The 21,687-nt window shown below is 43.6% G+C and overlaps 1 long non-coding RNA gene across 1 annotated transcript; it reads left to right on the top strand.

The window, feature by feature from the left end:
• The first annotated feature begins 2,001 nt into the window (after positions 1–2,001).
• On the top strand, positions 2,002–6,188 carry LOC139032638 (uncharacterized). The gene is made up of 3 exons (XR_011485222.1): positions 2,002–2,250; positions 3,738–3,938; positions 5,340–6,188. It is a non-coding gene; the product is annotated as an uncharacterized lncRNA (long non-coding RNA).
• The last annotated feature ends 15,499 nt before the right edge of the window (positions 6,189–21,687 follow it).

A 21,687-nucleotide genomic window follows, 5' to 3' on the forward strand; every position in this document is an offset into this window, starting at 1 on the left:
AGTCCCATCATTTCTCAGTTGCTCTTTTCATAAAATTGAAATTAGAATTGCCAGTCTCACATAGGGACTCTCTGGGGGTTTACTAGTTAACATCTGTAAACATTGTGAGGCTGAAAATCAGATGTGCAAATATCAACACATATGTAGAGAAACCAGATGGGTCTTCCACAAATCAGGGCGTGGGTAGTAAAGAGACTTGATAAAAGACAGCCACAGTGACTCTTGGGAGATTCTCTTCGGAACTTGCCCTTCCAAGGGTAAGACTGGGGAGTGAGACCCTTGCCAGGGGAATGACATCAGGAGCACCCCATCAGGGCATCAGCAGACCTGGATGTCCATGTATTCTGACTCTGCCATGTGTTTGGCCTGGAACCTTGGAACCAGTTAGTATCTGGTGTTGTAACCCATAGTCCTGGCTCAGCATTAACCAAAGCTGCACGGCTCAACTAGACATACATCAGAAAACGTTACAGCTACTCGGCTCATCTTTCCAGCTTTCCAAAGACCTCTGTTTGAACCCCGCCGCCCCTATCAGCACATCCTAATGATAGGAGCAGACACTAGTGAAAAGGATTCCTATTTTTCAAGGTAGTTTGATAACCATCATCTTAGTGGATCATCCCATGAGACAGGGAGAGCAGAAAACAAATGAATTTTGCAAGTAAGTAATGAAGCTCCGACTAAGTTGTCCAACTCCAGGTAACTAGAATGTTACAAAACTGGGAATGGAATTCAGTGCATCAATCTATGTGCCACCACGGCCCTGGGCCACCCGGAGTCTTCCTTCCAGCCTCATGCTTAGTCTCCGATCCCTTTAGCTAAACCCCAAACCAGCTCCAGGCTGTGCGCCATCAACAGCCTGCCACCAGGGAGCAGCCCACGTCCCATCAGCTGACCCAGGGTGTCTTGTGATGCCTCAGAACATCCCGAGAGGGGCAGGGGAATGTGCAGGCAATAAAACAGGGCCCTAATCAGTGTGTGTTGGAGACAAGACCCCACTGCCAATTTGCTTCCCGCTTCCAGCCCCTTTGTTGGAGGTCAGGAATCAAAGCCTTTTGCACAGAAGCACAGAACGCTGGCTCAGGCAGAAAGCTTACAAATGACCCAATCCAGCTGCTCCAAACCCTGCATTCCCACTGGAATCGGCTGGGACATTTGTTAAAAATAGAGATTTCTGTGCACCTCCTTGTGGGGGCGGAGACTGGGGGGTGGGAGTGGATCAGTAGATCTGCAGATGAGCCTGGGAATCTGTATTTTTACTGAGCTCCCTGGGGGCCCAGCTGGGGGCAGGGGGGCACTGAGCAGCAGTGTGAAGCTACCATCAGTGTCACAGGACCCCCAGGGCAGGAAGGAGGCTGATGAGCAGAATCAAAGGAGACTTAGCCCAGGTTGCACACCGCAGGGATTCCCACTGTCATCACACGGCAGCCTCTCAGCAGCCCCGAGGGCAAGTGAGGCGCCACCTTCCTGCTGTTTCTGGAAGAGAAACAAGGGCCTTTTGTGCCCTCCGAGAGCCCTCTCCCTGATAGTTTGCCAGGGCTGCCGTACCACGGACTGGGAGGCTTAGACAAAGAAGTCTATCATCCCATCCTGGAGGCTTGAAGTCTGAGACCAAGGTGTCGGCCCAGCTGTTTTCTCCTGAGTCCTCTCTCCCGGGCTTGCACATGGTCATCTCCTCCCCGTATCCTCACATGGTCCTTCCTCTATGTGTGACCGTGTCCTGTTCACTTCTTGTAAGAACACCAGTCACGTTGGATTAGGGCCCACTCATATGACCATTTTAACTCAATTACTTTTAAAGACACTGCAGACAGTCACATCTAAGATACTGAGGGTTGGGACTTCCAAGATAGGAATTTGGGATGGGACACAGTTCCACCCATGATGTAATCAGGAAGAACAAGTTTGACTCTGTATTCAACCTGTTTCTTTTACTTTAACCTTTGTGCCCTGTGGTCTGTGCTGAGTCACGCTGGCCATGCACCTTTTGTAAAAGCATGTTGCCTGTGGCCTGAAACACGCAGGAAGCCCATTCTCAGGGCTCTGACTTTTAAAGGTATAACACTTTTCCATTCATATCGAGATAAAAAGTTGTAGAACAAGGAGTAATATTTGTATTGTTGGAGGTTTACAGGAGCATGGTGACCAGGCCTGTGTGGACGGCTGCAAAAACCAAAGACTCCAACACCATGAAGTTTACAACAACGAGCTACACCCCCTTCCCTTTGAGAAGCCTAAATTCTGACTCGGGTAAGATGGTTCTTTGAGACAGTAGTCCACCATCTCCTCTGTCTCCTGAGTTTTCTCTGAATAAGTTGGCTATTCTTTGCCTTGACACCTCATCTCCCAATTTATTGACCTGTTGCAAAGTGAACAGAACAAGCTTGGACTTGGTAACAATAACACCCTCTCTGCTTCAAACTACTGAAATTGCCACTTGATTGAGAACAAAATGAAGATAATTGGGAAATAAAAATTAAGCTTTTAAGTTTAGCACTAATTAAACATTTTTTAATGCTTTTTAAAGTCCAAAATATCTTTTGGGTTTTTAATGTAGACAAGTTTCTAACAAATGCTACTTTAAGCCTATGGGCTTAAAATCTGTGTTCAGATTTATTATCAAGGAATGCTAAAATTCACAATTAATATTGCCTCTATAAAAGTCTGATGGGTTTTGATTTTAAAAAGGAAACCTCTGGAAATAGATATAAGAAGAGGAATAAAACATCACATTTTGGAGCAGCTGAGTTGGTGGAATAACAGCTATCCTAATGTTTCATTGCACAAAATAATCTTTGATCTTGCTTGTGTCTTGGGAAGGCAGGATTCTGTAGGTCAAAGGTTAATTGGTCTGGAAATGATAATATGTTTATCAGCAAAATAAACTGAGGGAAAATGTGTGAGTAAAGGTCAATCTGTTCTCACTCTCTCAAATTCCTAGGAAAACACAATGAAATTGATAATCCTTGTGGTTTTCTGCACCAGAAAAAAGGACATTCTTCCTTTTTTGTGGACTGATAGAGACTGTGCCAGTACAAACTTCTGCTTTTCATCTTCTGAGCAGCTCAGGGCAGCAGTGGTATCTCTGACCCAGGGACATTTTTTAGAAGTAGTGGATCCTCTTCACGTGAAATTAATTAGTGGTGCATTTTCAAATGCTTCCTAGTGGACCCCCTGGGTGATACAGCGCCACCAGCTGCTTACTAAATAAACTGGTTCTGCAGATCAGGGTGTAGTAAGAGGCTGAGGAGGGCACTTTCCACTAGAAGTCTGCAGAGTGGACTTCCGATCTCAGATGTACCTTTTCTCTGTGTTGGAGCTAGTGATTTCAAATAAATTCAACTCTCTGGGCTTCGGTTTTCTCATCTGTAAAATGACAGGGCTAGGTTCAATGACCTCTGAAGTTTTTGCAGTGATCTTTTTTTTTTAAAGTACAGTTGATTTACAATGTTTTATTAGCTTTAGGTGTACAGCGAAGTGATGTAGTTACACATTCTTTTTTATTTTATGTTATTACAAGATATTGAATACAGTTCCCTGTGCTATACAGTAGGTCCTTGTTCATCTGTTTTGTATTAATAGTATATATCTAGTAACCCAAATTCCTAATTTCTCCCTCTCCCCATCTTTTCCCCTTTGGTGACCATAATTTTGTACTCTATGTCTGTGAGTCTGTTTCTGTTTTGTAAGAAAGTTTATTTGTATCATGAATGATCTTTTCTGTTTGTTTTTTTAAGGAAAAGGTGTACTTGCGTGTATGCTAAGTCACTTGAGTCGTGTCCAACTCTGTGCAACCGTATGGACTGCAGCCCACCAGGCTCCTCTGTCCATGGGATTCTCCAGGCAAGAATACTGGAGTGGGTTGCTGTGCCCTCTTCCAGTGGATCTTCCCAAACCAGGGAGCGAACCTTCATCTCTTACATCTCCTGCATTGGCAGGTGGGTTCTTTACCACCAGCGGCAATTGGGAAGCCCCAGGAAAGGTGTGAGATCATGAAAAATATATATATTTGTTTTATCTGTCTGACAGAAGAAGGAAAAGGTGAAGGAGGAGGACAAGAGGAGACAGTCAACAGAAATGAATGAATTTTCCTCCACACAGTGGCTGGAACATTCTGCAAGGGGAACACTTGACCACAGGGACCCGGAAAACACACATTATTGGCAGGATCTAAGCTGATGGAAACCTAACTGAACTAGAGCTTGGGTCTTCCAACTCCAAGCACAGTGTTGTCACTCCCTAGCTGTGTGACCTTGGAAAACCAGTTTCTTCATCTACAAAACGAAGGAGTTACATGGTTTCTCTCTTCTCCAGGGTTGCACTAGTGAGACAGCTGGTATTGTTAATTGATAAGGAAGTAGTTCAAAGAGGATCCATCTGTTTTTAATTAAGTTCCTTTTGCGACATCTTTATAAATGCTCTGGGTCTAAGAGATAAGGTATTAGGAGATCCAGAAAGCAGACATATTGAAGCCACATGGCGATATACAAAGGACAGACTCAATTAAGTAGAATTAAACCAGTGACTGGTGAGAATGGAGAAGCTGGGCTTTGAGAGATTTGGGGAGCGAGTTAAAAGTTTATTGGGCATCAGAAAAGTAAGTTTTTTTCAATGTTAGCAGAAACATTAGTATAGGACATGACATTCCATGAACTCTGACAAAGTTAAAGGAAGGAAAGAAAACAGGAGCCAGAGGTGACATAGGAGAAATGGTTGGGAGTGTCATCCATGCGAAGGTGGAGTGGGAGAAAGAGGCACAAAAGCTGGAGTGATGACGATTCCTACCTGCAGCTCAAATTTACCCATGAGTTCTGGGTTTTGGTTTTTAAGTGCAATAAACTATTTTTTTTAGAGCAGTTTAGGGTCAGAGCAGCATTGAATGGAAAATACAGACTTCCATCTGCTTCTGCCCCCACACACATCCCCTCCCCACTACCACAGTCATGCATTTGTTTCTGTGGCTGAACCTACACTGACACATCACCCAGAGTCCATAGTTCCCGTTATAGCTCACTCTTGGTGTTGTACATTCTATGCATTTTCCACAAATGTATAGTGACATGTGCCCACCATTGTAGTGTCATACAGAATAGTTTCACTACCCTAAAAATCCTCTGTACTCTGCTCACCCCTCCCTGCGCCCTCCCCCCTGGCCACCAGTGGTCTTTTTATCATCACCTTATTTTTGTCTTTTCCAGAATGTTATATAGTCAGAATCATACAGTATAGAGCATTTACAGATTGGCTTCTTTCACTTAGCAACACACATTCCTTCCAAGTCTTTTCATGGCTCCATAGCTCATTTTTTTTAGTGCTAATATTCCATTGTTTCGTTGCAGCAGTTCATCATCCATTCATCTACTGAAGGACATCTTCGTTGCTTCCAAATTTTCACAAATCTGAATGAAGCTGCTATAAATACCTGTCGGCAGGCTTTTGTATGGACACAAGTTCTGAATTCTCTTGAATAAATATCAAGAAGTTGCTGGATCTTATGAGAAGAGTTATTCGGTTTTGTAAGAAACTTCCAAACTGTCTTCCAAAGTGGTTGATCCATTTTTGCATCCCCACCAGCAACAAATAAGGGGTTGTTGCTCCACAGCCTGGTATCAACATTTGGTGTTGTCAGTGTTCTGGGTTTTGTTCACTGTAAATCTTGTTGTTTTAATTTGCATGCCGCTGATGACACATGACATGCTTACTTTTAATATGCTTGCTTGCCATCTATATATCTCCTTTGGTGAAATGTCTGTTCACATCTTTTGCTCATTTCTAAATCAAGTTGTTCATTTTCTTATTATTGATTTTTAAGGGTGCTGACTATATTTTGGATGTCATTTCTTTATCAGATATGTCTTTTCACATATTTTCTCCCAGTCTGTAGCTTGCCTTCTCATTCTCCTTACCATGTTTTTAAAAATAGCCTTTAACTGGTTAAAATGACCAAGGTCAAGTTTGAAGGGAAAATGAAACCAGCATGCATAGCCCTGCAGGGAGCCTTATGGAGAGGTGGCCAGTAGGGGAGAAGGGGAGGGTGTGCCCTCACTAGAGCATTCGTTCCTTGAGGCAAGACCACCTGCTTTATTTCCAGCTCTATCCCAAGATCTAGCACAGGACCTGGGAATGATCAGCTCAGAAAATATGCACTGCATGAAAAAATGAAGTAAATCCTGGAAGATGAGACGGACTCTCATTGTATTATTTCGCTCAGTCTTCTCATCTTTTAAGGGGACCTGATAGTAGAACCGGGCCCATACTTCTACAAAGCAGGAGACGTTCATCTTCGTCTAGCTTCCGGTCCCAGGTCCTTCTCCCGCTTGCCCCTTAGAGATCATCACACAAGAGCCCACCGCGCTTCAGGCCTCTCTCTCCTAGCCTCCCTGGTCCAGGTTCACTCAGCCTTTGTCGTGTTCTCCACGGCTCCATCTGATGACTGACTTCTCTGACAGCTACTAAGGGGTACTGGGGAAGGGAAACTTCTCTGCAGAGAGGACACAGTATAGGGCTAGTGTCTTGTCCTGGACTAGCTCTTAAAACTGTGAGTGTCTGATGACATCGCAAGTTAGTACCCGCTACGACCTAGCCAGGCCTTTTCCCAGGCATCCTATGCCCTTAGGCAGCCCTTGGACCCGCAGGAAACCCTCTAGAAGCTCCCTTGGGCTACTCCATGTGCCCAAACTACGTCCACACTTCTCCAGGGAAAGAAAACGTCTTCACAGTCTTCAAGGCTCTTCAAGGCCTTTCAAGGCCCTAGGAAAAAAAGAAATCAGTCTAGGCTAACACATTCATGAATATCAACATGGCTCCAGTAGGAAATTGTCATTTTGGATAAAGAAGGTGTGGTATGTATATATGATGGAATATTGCTTAGCCATAGAAAAGAACAAAATAATGCCATTTGCAGCATCATGGATAAAACTAGAGATTAGCATACTAAGTAAAGGAGGCAGAAAGAGAAAGACCAGTACCATATGATGTCACGTACATGTGGAATCTAAAATATGACACAAATAAACCTACCTACAAAACAGAGAGAACAGACTGGTGGTTGCCAAGGGAGAGGGGTTTGAGGGAAAGACAGAGGGAGAGTTTGGGGTTAGCAGATGTAAGCTGTTATACATAGGATGGATAAACAACAAGGTCCTATGGTATAGCACAGGGAACTATATTCAACATCCTATGATAAGTCATAATAGAAAAGAGTATTTTAAAACAGAATATATATATATATACACATGCATAACTGAATCACTTTTCTGTGTAGCAGATATTAATATAACATTGTAAATCAACTATACTTCCATTTAAAAATATACTGAAAATTTGGCCAAAAAAAAAGGTGGGTGGGGGGGGATTGCTATTTTGTCAGTTGTGGTTTCCTGACTAAGAGGATGAGATGAGATCAGTAGAGATGAATTTTGGGTAGAAGGGCCTTGGACCATTTCTTTGATTACACAGTGATGTCTTTTTACCTCTGTTACTCAAAGGATCCTGCCTATCAGTGGCTAAAAGGACAAAGTAGAAACTCTGCTGGTTAAATGTAAGAGATTCACTACGTCAGGCAAGGCATGAATGAGACTGATTTTTCAAGGGCAAGATGGAGTTTAGTAGGGACATCATGCAAGTCTTATGCAAAAGAACTGAAAACAGCCAAACAATATGGAAACCACAGGGCTCAACATCACCCAGCAGGACAGGTGTGATGGGTTCACAGGTGCACGAACATGCTGTGTTTTATGCAGGACAAGGTTCAGTAACATATGTGAGCAGGTGGTTTAGAAAGTGGAGAGGATCCTAGAGCATGCTCAATCGATGGCCGGTAACGTAGCTGTCCCAAGGGCCAAAGCATCATCTCTTTCTCTTTGCGGGGTTGGGGTGGATTCCTCCTTCATTCATCCCTCTTGATTCATTTCTCGCCCTGAATCTCCCACTCCTCCCCTCTACAAAGGAGTCTCCATGGCCAAATGGGACATTGCAAACAGTCAGACACAACTGACAATTGAACAACAAATGGCCAAATGTCAAGGACAGAGTAATTTTACTCCCCAACCAAAGCAAAGATCTAAGTATGCATTCTTCTTCAGCAATGCTTGTTCTTGGGGGGGGGGTGGAAATCTTAAATTTTCTGATAGCCTCAATTCTCATTTGGCCAATGCCCTGGAATGTGTATACTGTATTACTATAAAGTAATTACTATGTGTATTACTATGAATGTGTATTGCTATGAAGATACTATAGGTACTAATCCTTCATGTCTGGCAAATATTTGTCCTTTATAAGAAAACCAAGCAGGGGACTTTCCTGGTGATCCAGTGGTTAAGACCTGGGTTGGGAAGATCCCCTGGATAAGGGAAGGGCAACCTCTGCTCCAGTATCCTGCCTGGAGAATCCCACAGACAGAGGAGCCTGGAGGGCTACAGTCCAGGGAGTCTCAGAGAGTCGGATACTTTCACTTTGATGTTCCACTACATGGATTTTTTTTTAACAAGAACTCCTTTGTATCTTGGCTCCTCCCTTTCCTCATGAGAATAATTGCTCATCGCTGAGAGGCTGTCTTCCAGGCTACAGTCCTTGTAAGTTCCTTGAGTAAAAGATAACTCACAACTCAGGTGATGCATTTTTCTTCAGTTGAGACATCTACCCAAGAAAGTGATGGTGTGATGCCATCACCATCACTGCCCTCTTATTCTTCTTGTCTTGAAAGTTGCTCAGTCGTGTCCGACTCTTTGCAACCCTGTGGACTATACAGTCCACGGAATTCTCCAGGCCAGAAAACTGGAGCAGGTAGCCTTTCCCTTCTCCAGGGGATCTTCCCAACCCAGGGATCAAACCCAGGTCTCCCACATTGCAGGCGGACTCTTTACCAGTTGAGCCACAAGGGAAGCCCTCCTTAGCCTTGAGTAGATGAAAATTTGGACCCCCATGTTCAAAAATGAAGAATTTCAAGATGCAGCAGCAGAACATTTAGGCAAGTGTGGGGTCCTTGTAAGCACCAAGCCATGTGCAACCACACAGGCTCCATGTCTACGAAGCCAGTCTTGCTTCCAGCTCTACAATTCTGTGTTGTGCTGGTGAAGAGCATCTGAAATCTCCAAACCTGCCACCACCAGCCACTTCAGATATGAGAGATCCGTGTGATAAACCCAAACAATAAAGGCAAAGCACTCCTGTTAATGACATTGTTGAATCAACTCTTCTCCTTCACAATGAAAGGCACAAAAGTGCAGTCGAGAACAGCTTTTTCATGACGACTGTTAGACATCTGTTCAGCCTGCTTTCTGAAACTGGGACACATGTGACTTCGGATGGTGGGGTTTAAATGGGAAGGAACAGACGCTGTCAACTCAGGGAGGTTAATAACACCATCTCAAAATCGAGTAAAGACAGGCAAGCTTCTGAAACAGGAGCTAGCTTGTATTCAAATGCATCAACACGAAGAGACAATGCTCCTTGGAATTCTGTTCATCTTATGAGTGCGCCCTGGAAACAAGAAACAAAAACTAACAAAGCTGGTCTAATCTTCCCTTCCAGCCTGCCTCAATGCTTTGGAGGAAAAAACCAAAAGCAGTGTTGGAGAAACCCGGGGCTTGGTTAGCAGCACGAGCTTGGCCGGGGAAGACAGTTTCAAATGTCTTTAGGATAAACACACCGTGCGGTTCAAATCTTGATGAAGGACCTTGGAGAAAGCAGTCGGGCATGAACAGAACAAAGCCCAGGAGGGATGGTAGCTAAAGAGGGAAATAAACTGCAGCACAGAAAGCTGTCTGTAAGCAGGGCTGAAAATGATCCCTAGGTCAAAAGTTGAACATGAGTCGGTGCTACAGAATAGGATCCCATATTGAAAAGCTTGCTTTGTTCTGATCAGGAAAAAAAAAAAATAGAGTTTATAAGAAAAGGACTAAAGGCCATTTTCTGATTATCTTCAGCACAGACAAATGCTCTTCCTGGAGTCCTATCTCTAGTTCTAAACGCCAGGAGGTTCTGAAAGTCATACAAAAAGGCTGAAGCTTTGGAAAAGAGATCCTACCATACAAGACAAAGGAGACTGGTTCACTTATTTTGAAGAAGAGCAGACAGTACAGGAGGGTGTAAAATGATGTACGGTTTTCACCACTATCTCTCCACTCTGTTAAAGATCTTTTATCCCTACTCCTACCTTGCCCTCACCTCCCTCACTAGGGAGATAGCAAGCTCTAGTTACTCCAGGTATATCAGTTATCAGAGCACTCCCAAAAAACAATATATACAGACATACATATATTGGGTTGGCCAAAGCATTCTTTCCAGTTTTTCCATAAGATTTTACAGAAAAACCCAAACAAACTTTTTGGCCAACCTAAAACATATGCATATATAGAGACAGAAAGACGAACAGAGAGACAGAGACAGAGAGAAACAGAAAGACAGACAGACCGAAACAGAAAGACGAGAGACAGACAGGCAGATTTATATATAAAGAGACTCTGACACATGAAGCGAAAATTCTGGAGGCTGAGTTCCACAGTCGGCTCTCTGCAAGCTCGAGACCCAGGAAAGCTTGTGATGCAGTTTGAAGACCCAAGAGCTGGGGAGCCGATGGTGCAGATTCCATTCTGGGTCTAAAGTCCTGAGAACCAGCCGTGTTGAGAGCAGGACAAGGTCAGTGCTGAAGCCCAATCAGTCAGGCGGTGAGTTTATTCAACCTCCCTCTGCCTTGTTCTATTCAGACCCTCAGTGGACTGAGTGATGCCCACCCACTGTGAGAAGGACCACCTGCTGGGTTCTGTTCACCAATTCATGCGCTGGTCTTTTCTGGAAACACCTTTGCACACACACCCAGCTATCTGGGCATCCCTTGGCTCAGGCAAGTTGACACGAAATTAGCCATCACACCACGCAAGCTCATCATTCCCCGACACAGGGCTAGAATATCTTATTAGCGCTCCATCTGTTGAACCCCGTCTCCTCCTTCAAGCCTATCTACCTGCTACCATCTCCCTTTTCCCACCCTCTGGTGCCCAGAAGCGTTGAGTTTTAATAGATCTTATTGCATGCTTTGTTCACCACTTCAGCTCTTGCGAGTAAGTGCTCAGTATATATTTGTTGGATGAATTCATTGTCAGATCATTCCTTGAGAATTTAGTATGGACAGAGTAGTAAGATAAACATGTAGGGGTCAAAGAAACTAGACATAGACAGTGTACTCAAGTTTCAGAAAGGAGAAACAAGTGAAGTTTCAAGACTAGAGACCAGTAGCTTGACTTTGGTCCCTTAAAATACTAAAGGTCTTTTGAAAAGATACAAAAGAATAAAGTAATCATTTAGAGCTAGCATAGGTCCATGGATCACAGATGGTATCTAATTCAGATGACAGTGGTCCCCTCTGATCTGTTGGGGAATACCTTCTAAGACCCCCAGTGGATGTCTAAAACCTCAGCTAGTACCAAACCCTATACATACTATATTTTTTTCCTGTATATACAAACCAGTGATAAAGCTTAATATATAAATTATGTGGGGTATAGTTCCGGTGAGGCAGAAAAGGAAAGATGACCTCAACAGAAGTAGGTTACCTTTATTCAGGCAAGGAGGGGCGACAGTCGGCCTGACGACCAGGCTGAGTGCTGAGAGGGATCAGGGAGGCTTCATACTTAGAGGGAGGTTTGTGGAAGCTATAAGGGACACGTTAATCAGGCGGGATATTTTGAATATTCTTTTGTTGAGATGACATTTGTAGCTGGGCAGGGGGTGATAAGTCTTCTGGGCAGGTGTAGGGGGTGGAAGGTTTCTGGACAGGGGTTGATAAGTCCCAGATAGATGCAACCAGCCTGGAGCATCAGGGTGGAACTAAAATTCTGTTTTGTTTTCTCCAAAGTTAGATGATTCAGCAAGGGGCCTTTGAGACTGTTGTTCTCTTTTCTAGACCCAAAAGACTCCTTCAAATTAGGTATAATAAGAGATTAAGTACAATAACTAAAAATAAAATAGTATGATTTTTGGTAAAGAAAGTCCTATGAATGTGGTCTCTCTTTCTCTCTCATCTCAAAATATGTTACTGGACAAATTTAGCACCTTTCCCATCTTAACTAAACAACACACACCATGGCCACTGTAGTTTGAAGTTCCACAGCAGAATTAGCATGACTTTGTTTTTCCTTTTCCACAATATCACAAGTAGATTTGTTTTTACTGTAGGTCTCAGCAACCTCAGCATATAACTTTTTTTCTTTCCTTACTAAGTGGAGAACTTTTGCCTTTTCACTTAAAAGAACTTTACAGCTTCTCTTTGGCAGATCTGAATTGCCAGCATCACTGCTGTTGGCCCCTTAATACTGGAGCCAATGTTAAGTACAATAAGGCTCACTTGAACACAAGCAGTTTGATACCAAGACAGTTGATTTGATAACTAAGAAGGTTACTAAGGGATTAATGGATGGCACACACCAAACAAATGTTGATTTATTTTAATGCATTTTATTTTAAAATAAATCAATAAAATAATATAACAACAACAAAAAAAAACCAAAAATGATCGTTTGTCATTTGCAGTGTTACCAAACTTTCACTCTTACCTTTGGGTGGTTCCAAGCCGTGCTCTGTGGCTCCTGGTAGGATGGTGCTGTAGATGTTCATCTTACTCCAGCCCGGCCCTCAGGAAGTGCACGGATCTACTGAAAACTTCACATTTAGATTCCAAGGCCCAGGCAATAACTGCAGCTGGGTCTTAAATTGCTTTACAGAATGAATTTTGAGTCGCTCTAAATTACCTGTGGCAGAGAACTGATGTCAGAAAAAATAGAGGAATAGGAGTTTTCTACCTTCTTTCTTACAAAAACCACTAATTTTGATAATTTCTCATGGAGAAGAGCGTTTTGGTGAAAGTTCAGGAGTTCAGCAGAGAAGTCCCCGCACACTGTGGGAGTAAGGAAAACCCAGTCCTGGGGACTTTCCTGGTAGTACAGTGGCTAAGAGTCTGCCTGCCAATTCAGGGGACACAGGTTGGATTCCTGCTCTGGGAAGATCCCACTTGGCGCTGAGCAACGAGGCCCGGGCATCACAACTACCCAGCCAAGAGCCCTGAGCCTGTGCCCCACCATAAGAGAGGCCACCGCAATGAGAAGCCTGTGCCGTGCGTTTGCTCGCCACGACTAGAGAAAGCCCATGCAGGCAATGAAAACCCAGCACAGCCAAAAATAAATAAGTGATTTTTAAAAATCCAATATTGTAATTGTATTTATATATATTTTTGTCTGGCTATTGATTGTGAAAACTGATAAACATCTTTTACCGTTGTGATTATGTAACCATTACTCACTTAATTCCATTGTATCATGATTGGCCAACAGAAAAATAATAGAACTCTATGTCACCAAAACTACGATTTAGTAGAAAAATCTGTAATCTTCTGTAAAATCCAGATGCATGTCAGAATTATTTTGGAATTTTTTGAAAAACACAAATGCCTAGCATTGTTTTTTTTAATGTCCAGAGCTCCAGATATGTTTCGAATGAGCAGCCATGTTTAAGAACAAGTGGACTTATTCCGTTTCATATTCAGTGCCCCCGTTTCATTTAGTTTATGTTTTCCAATTTCTCCATCTCTTTTGTTTGTTCTTTCTCTAACCTTTATCAAGCATAATAAAGCTTTTGTATACATATATAAACAATATGTGTAATAAATATATTTTAGAAAATTTATGAATTTTTGCTTTACTAAAAATTTATGACATTCTGATTCTGCTTGTTTGACCTACTATGACTAGAAGGCTAGATTTCTAATAAAAAAAATAATAACAGATATGCGACAAGCACCAAAGGTGTACTGTATAGCACAGGGAACTATAGTCAATATCTTACAATAATCTGCAATGGAAAATAATTTCAAAAATAATATATATATGTATAACTGAATCACTTTGCTGTGCCCCTGAAACATTGCAAGTCAACTATACGTCAATAAAATATACATATTGAGAAAAAAATCCTGTATGGGACATATTGAAGAGGATATGAGAACATCTTCCTTCATCCATGTTACCGTCCGCCCCCAAGGTGGCACAAAAAAGTGCCAGGAGAAAGCTCTTTGGCCTCTGATTTCTCCCACAGGGAAAACGTGAAGGTGAATGAGCACCTGGTTTCCCCAGCTGTGTGAAGCCCCACCCAGGAAACAGAAGCAGCCAGGGCCCTCGGAGGCCATCAGAGGGATGCGGACCCATTAGGAAGCTGGTTTATGAGCCGTGGGGAATGTCAGCCTGTGGGTTTCTGCAGCTGGGACCTGGGCATCCCTAGTCCTCCACACATGTCACCAACTCACGCCCCACCCACGGCGGGGACCCTGTGTGCACCTCCTAGGGCAGAGAGTGCAAGCCTTTGACTATGACCCCTGAGAATGCGCAGAAAGCCAGCTTGAATCGGAAGGGTTAGGTGTTAAAAGGTCACTGTGTGAAAGTTTGTGAACTCCTCCCTGAAGTCCTTAGAAGTTTACCATTGGTGTGTCTGCCACAAGGCAAGGGAATTGTTTAGATCATTTTCCTTCTTTTTTTTTTTTTTTTGCCATAGCATGCAGCCTGTGGATAGTGGTTTCGAAACCAGGAATTGAACCCAGGCCCACGGCTATGAAACAGCCGAGTCCTAATCACTAGACTGCCAAGGAAGTCTCTAGATAATTTTTCAAGGGCATTTCCGTGCCATGGTTATAGGTTTCTTTGATAGCTCAAACTGAATATGTATTAGCAGTGTTGCTGCTCTGCTCAGTCACTCAATCATGTCCGACTCTTTGCAACCCCTTGATCTGTGGCCTCGGAGGCTCCTCTGTGCATGAAATTCTCCAGGCAAAAATACTGGAGCAAGTTGCCATTCCCCACTCCAGGGATCCTCCCAACCCAGGCTACAGAATTCTAAAATATGCTGAACACAGAGACTAGGTTGGGTTCATTCTAAACCCCTCATTACCAACAGGGCTTTCCTGTGTGGCTCAGTAGTAAAGAATCTGCCTGCAGTGCAAGATATACGGTTTCGATCGCTGGGTCAGGAAGATCCCCTGGGGAAGGAAATGTCAACCCACTCCAGTATGCTTGCCTGAAGAATCCCACGGGCGAAGGTGCCTGGCAGGTTACAGTCTATGGGGTCGCAAGAGAGTCAGACACAGCTTAGCAACTAAACAACAACATTACCACCAGTAGTAAAACAACCAAAGAAGGAAGAAAGGGGGAGAAAAAAAGGAGGAGCAGAAGAAGGAGGAAGAATAGTAAAGAAGGAGGAAGAGAATGAAGACTGATAGAAATGGAAATTTTCCTCTGTACCACAGTCTTTGTCTGGGCATGTCTATGGAAGTGTTTCATCAGTGTGATTGTCACCCATCAGGTGCATCAAGGCAGAAAAACAGCTCAGGAGCCACTCGGTAAAAGTATATCAATTGAGCCTTAACCAGTCTCAGTGGGAGAAGAGCGATTCCATGGTCACACTTTTATCTGAGTAAATACAGTGGACCCTCCATATTCCCGGATTCTGCATCCTTGGATTCCACCAACCTGCGGTACCCGCAGACATGAAGGGCCAGCTGTACCACACCATTTTATGTAAGAGACTTGAGTATCCATGGATTTTGGTATCCAAGGGAGAGACAATTCCCTTGGAACAGCTGTATTTAGTTCCATAGAACTTCAACCCCAATGTTGTTGTTCAGTCACTAAGCTGTGTCCAACTCTTTGAGACCCCATGGACTGCAGCACACCAGGCTTCTCTGTCCTTCACCATCTCCCAGAGTTTGCTCAAACTCATGTCCATTGAGTCGGTGATGCCATCAAACCATCTCATCCTATGTTGTCCCCTTCTCCTCCTGCCTTCAATCTTTCCCAGCATCAGGGTCTTTTCCAATGAGTCAGTTCTTTGCATCAGGTGGCCAAAGTATTGGAGTTTCAGCTTCAACATCAGTCCTTCCAATGAATATTCAGGATTTATTTCCTTTAGGATGGACTGCTTTGATATCCTTGCAGTCCGAGGGATTCTCAAGAGTCTTCTCCAGCACCAAAATTGGAAAGCATCAATTTTTCAGTGCTCAGCCTTCTTTCATTGGTACCAAAACAAGGGGAGGAAAAAGCCCACCTCTCCAAGCTAACTCCTATTCACACGGACGATCAAATTTTACATCTTTGGGAATAACTTTACAGTGCTGGCTGTAAGAGGTGAAATTTAGAGCCTGTGATAGGTGGCTTAAAGAAATGAAAGTTTATTTTCTCTTTATTCTCTTTATTCCTACTTTGTAGCAAGAGCAGGGGGAAATCTTAAAGTTGTCTATTCATGAAAACTTCCCTTCCAAGTATGTTTTCCCACCTGGGTCGGGTTTTAAATGCAGTTAACTAGGAGTTCCTCCTTCTCCTGGAGGAAACCCAAGATCTAGAGGAGTTTGCATAATACTCCGCCTTGGGGGAAGGAGAGCTGGGTTCTTGCTCTGGCATCCTCTAGTTTGCCCTGCCCAGTTCCTGGGCATCTTGCACTGCTAATTGCTGAGATATGGCTGCTCACACACAATTCTTTGGAGCATCATGCTGGCGGGAATGTAGAAGACTGCCTGCCCAGCCAAAGGCCCTCATACTTTGCAGCCTCTTCATCCTCATCCCAGGCTTCTTCTGTGTGCCTGGATCTCTGGGCATTTACATAAAGGACTTTCCCCTGGTCACAGGCGCAGACCCAAAACAGGAGACTTGGAACACCAACTCTGGCCCACCAGCCTTGGTCATCTCTTATCCAGCGCTTGTAGCAGCTGTTTTGCTCTGGTGGCCAGTTCAATGCTGAGAGAGAAGACTTCCAGTCTAAACCTCGAGAAGCAGTGAGCAAGTTGCCCTGCCCTGCTATCCTGGACCTCTTCCCCACACCTCCTACCCTCCCCCAGCAGGCTCTTTCTGAAAGAATACAGATGCATGAGTGTGTGGACCGGGTAGACATTCAGTTTGACTTATTGTCCTTTAATCCCTCTCTAAACCAGATTCTTCTTTCCAAGCGTCAGGAGTTGAGTTGTGCCTTCCCTCAAGCAGGCTCACTGAGAAATAGTTCCAAAAATATTGCCCTTTTACATGATGTATGAAAACTGTTTTCTTTGCTTACTCGACTAAACTGAGGTTTGAAGGTGGAGACTGTTTTGCTGTTTTAGGGTGTTCCCAACTATAAATATTGAGTGTGTAGGAAAGCAACTCCCAAGAGATCTTACTGAGTCAGTAAGGAAGCATTAACTTCATAGACAAACACTGATAGCCAATTAATGTACGACAAGATCAGATGCTGGAAGAGAACACAAAATCTAGTACCAACGAGCACACACACAACTGATTTGGTTTTAACTGGAGGACAGTTGCTTTACAAAGCTGCATTGGCTTCTGCCATACAACCATGCAAACCAGCCATAAATATACACGTCTCTCCCTCTTGAACCGCTCCTCCACCCTCCACCCCATCCCACCCCTCTAGGTTGTCGAAGAGTACCAGGTTGGACTCCCTGTGTTATATGGAAACTTCCCACCAGCTATCTGCTTCACATGCGGCAGTGTGTATGTTTCAGCACTACTCTCAACTCATCCCACCCTCTCCTTCCCACGCTGTGTCCCCAGGTCTGTTCTCTACATCTGTGTCTCGATTCCTGCCCTGCATATAGGCTCATCGGTACCATTTTCTCATATATATGTTAATACACAATATTTGAAAAAACTGATTTTTAACACAAAGGCAATGCAGTGGAGGTAGGAGAGAAAGGAGAAAGAGTCTTTCCACAGACTGGTACTAGAACAATTAGATAACCATATGTAAGAAAAAAAAATGAACTTCATTCCATACCTGTGCTGGCAGAATAGTGCCCTCCTCAGGATGTCCACAGCCTAATCCCCCTAAACCCATGGATGTGTTAAGAGACTAGAAAGGCAAGCCACAGAATACAGGAAAAATGACTGCAAACTGTGTGTGTGATGTAAGAGTTTTCTCTAAAATATATAAATAACTCTCAAAACTCAATAATAGGAAAACAGCCACAAATAAAGAATGGCAAAAGATCTGAACGGATACATCATCAAAAAAGATGTATGGATGGCAAATAAATACATGAAAAGATGTTCAGAATCATTAGTCAGAGAAAAACTAAAGTTATAACCACAAGGAGATACCACAGCCCAAGTGTTGGCAAGGATGTGGAGAAACTGGAACCCTCATCCTCTGCTGGTAGGGATGTAAAATGATACAACCAACTTTGGATAACAGTTTGGCAGGTTCCTGAAAAGTTAAACATATACTTATCCACTATCCAGATGTTCTACTCCTAGGTATTTACCCAAGAGAAATGAAAACATACATCTATACAAAGACTTGCAGAAGAATGTCCAACAGCAGCTTCACATGTAATAGCCAAAAACAGGAAGTGACCCAAATGCCTATCAACAGAAGAATGAATAACAAGCTATCCATACAATGTATCCTTACAATGGAATGTGATCCAGCAACAAAGAGGAATTAATTCTTGCCAACACAACAGGTGAATTACAGAATAATTAGCGTAAGTACACACTGTAGGATTCATTTCCTATGAAATTCAAGAAAATGCAAACTCAGGCTTCAGCCCCCAACCTTTTTGGCACCAGGGGCCGGTTTCATGGAAGACAATTTTTCCATGGACTGGAGTGGGTGCAGATGATTCCGGCAGTAATGCCAGTGATGGGGAGCGGCAGATAAAGCTCACCTCCTGCTGTGCAGACTGGTTCTTAACAGGGGGTTGGGGACTCCTGAACTGAGGGACCAGATCACTGCCTGGGGAAAGAGACTGGGGAGGGACGGGAAGGAGGGATCACAAAGGAGCTCTGGGAACAGTTTGAAAGTGATGAATGTTCTCTATCTTGATTAAGGCAATGGTTTCACAGCTGTATACACAGTTGGTAAGTTAGAACTTTTCAATTTGTCTGCTTTAGATACCTCCAGTTTATTGTATGCTATTTATTCTTCCCTAACTTGGGAGAAAAGTTATGACCAACCTAGACAGCATATTAAAAAGCAGAGACATTACTTTGCCAACAAAGGTCTGTCTAGTCAAAGCTATGGTTTTTCCAGTAGTCATGTATGGATGTGAGAGTTGGACCGTAAAGAAAGCTGAGCACATAAGAATTGATGATTTTGAAGTGTGGTGTTGGAGAAGACTCTTGAGAGTCCCTTAGACTGCAAGGAGATCCAACCAGTCCATCCTAAAGGAAATCAGTCCTGAATATTCATTGGAAGGACTGATGCTGAAGCTGAAACTCCAATACTTTGGCCACCTGATGCAAAGAACTGACTCCTTGGAAAAGACCCTGATGCTGGGAAAGATTGAAGGCAAGGGGAGAAGGGAAGAAAGAGACGACAGAGGCTGAGATAGTTGACTGGCATCACCGACTGGATGGACATGAGTTTGAGTAAACTTTGGGAGTTGGTGATGGACAGGGAGGCCTGGCATGCTACAGTCCCTGGGATCTTAAAGAATCAGATACGACTGAGCTACTGAACTGAACTGAAAGCTGTTTTTAAAATACAATAGAAAAAAAAAAAGACAATGGAGAAATATTTAAATATATATTAGTGGTGCTAACAAGTTATACAGTGGCCCCCTTACCCAAGGGGATTCATTCCAAGACCCTCTGTGGATATTCGAAACTGAAGATAGTACCAGACCCCACATATACCGTTTTTTCCTACACACACATACCTATGATATAGTTTAGTTTTTAAATTAGGCTCAGTAAGAGATTAACAACAACATCTAATAATAATGAAAGTGAAAGTGTTCAATGCTTGGTCATGTTCGCATGTCTGGTCTCTGTGACCCCAGAGCCTGCTAGACTCCTCTGTCGGTGGGATTCTCCCGGCAAGAATACTGGAGTGGGTTGCCATTCCCTTCTCTAGGGGATCTTCCTGACCTAGGAATTGAACCTGGGTCTCCCGCACTACAGGCAGATTCTTTACCATCTGAGCCACCAAAGAAGCCCCAACTAATAATAATAGAATAATGATAGTATATTGTAATGAAAATTAAGTGAATGTGGTCTCTCAGAATATCTTATTGTACTGTATTCACCGTCCTCTTAAGATCATGCGAGATGATAAGGTGACTATGTGAGGAGAGGAAGTGAGATGAATGACGTAGGCATTGTGATATAGCCTTAGGCTGTATTAACTTCTGACACTAGGTCAGAGGATCGTCTGTTTCAGGTAAACCTGGATCATGATTGTGTGAGTGACTGGATGTCAGCGGTGAAGGTGGATGATTGGGAAATCCCAAAGAGAGCCAACAGCAAGAGATTTCATCACACTAAATCGGGAAAGGAGTACATCAAGGCTGTATATTGTCAGCCTGCTTATTTAACTTCTATGCAGTATATAAGGAGAAATGCCAGGCTGGACAAAGCACAAGCTGGAATCAAGACTGCCAGGAGAAATATCAATAGCCTCAGATATGCAGATGACACCACCCTTATGGCAGAAAGCAAAGAAGAACTAAAGAGCCTCTTGATGAAAGTGAAAGAGGAGAGTGAAAAAGTTGGCTTAAAACTCAACATTCAGAAAACTAGGATCACAGCATCTGGTCCCATCACTTCGTGGCAAATAGATGGAAACAATGGAAATAGTGACAGACCTTATTTTGGGGGGCTCCAAACTCACTGCAGATGGTGATTGCAGCCATGAAATTAAAAGACGCTTGCTCCTTGGAAGAAAAGTTAAGACCAACCTAGACAGCATATTAAAAAGCAGAGACATTACTTTGCTAACTAAGATCCGTCTAGTCAAAGCTATGGTTTTTCCAGTAGTCATGTACGGATGTGAGAGTTGGACTATAGAGAAAGCTGAGCACCAAAGAATTGATGCTTTTGAACTGTGGTGTTGGAGGGAGACTCTTGAAAGTCCCTTGGACTGCAAGGAGATCCAACCAGTCCATCCTAAAGGAAATCAGTCCTGAATATTCATTGGAAGGACTGAGGCTGAAGCTGAAACTCCAATACTTTGGCCACCTGATGTGAAGAACTGACTCACTGGAACAGACCCTGATGCTGGGAAAGATTGAGGGCAGGAGGAGAAGGGGATGACAGAGGATGAGATGGTTGGATGACATCTCCAACTTGATGGACATGAATGTGAACAACCTCTGAGAGCTGGTGATGGCCAGGGAAGCCAGGCATGCTACAGTCCATGGGGTCGCAAAGAGTCAGACAGGACTGATCGATTGAACTGAACTGACTCAGAATAGGCACACAATTTAAAACATGAATTGTTTATTTCTGGAAACTTCCATTTCATCTTTTCAGATTGAAGCTGACTGGAGGGAGAGGTGGTAACTGAAACCTGGGTAAGCAAAACAGAGGATAAGGTGGAATAGTGTATCAGCCAGACACACCAGGGCCTTCTGTGGCTGCCTTGCAAAGGTATGCTGAGCTTGGGGAGGGCGCCAAGGGCCCACACAACCCTCTCAGGTCACGTGAGGGGTGCAGGCTGGGGTGCTGGATGAAAATCTTGGGGTGGAAGGAAAAGACAACACCTCCAGGAAAGCTGGAGGAAGGGATGCGTGTGAGTGGTTTGTTTTGTACGTGTAAACTGAGAGTTCCAATCAAAAGCGAAAATAGAACCTTACAGTCAGTGATTAGAAACTCTGTCCGCACGACGAACGAGAAAATGACACAGCAGGGAAATGACACAGGGCAGAAATCCCCA

This window comes from Odocoileus virginianus, chromosome 32, assembly GCF_023699985.2.
Source record: "Odocoileus virginianus isolate 20LAN1187 ecotype Illinois chromosome 32, Ovbor_1.2, whole genome shotgun sequence".
Lineage (NCBI taxonomy): Eukaryota > Metazoa > Chordata > Mammalia > Artiodactyla > Cervidae > Odocoileus > Odocoileus virginianus.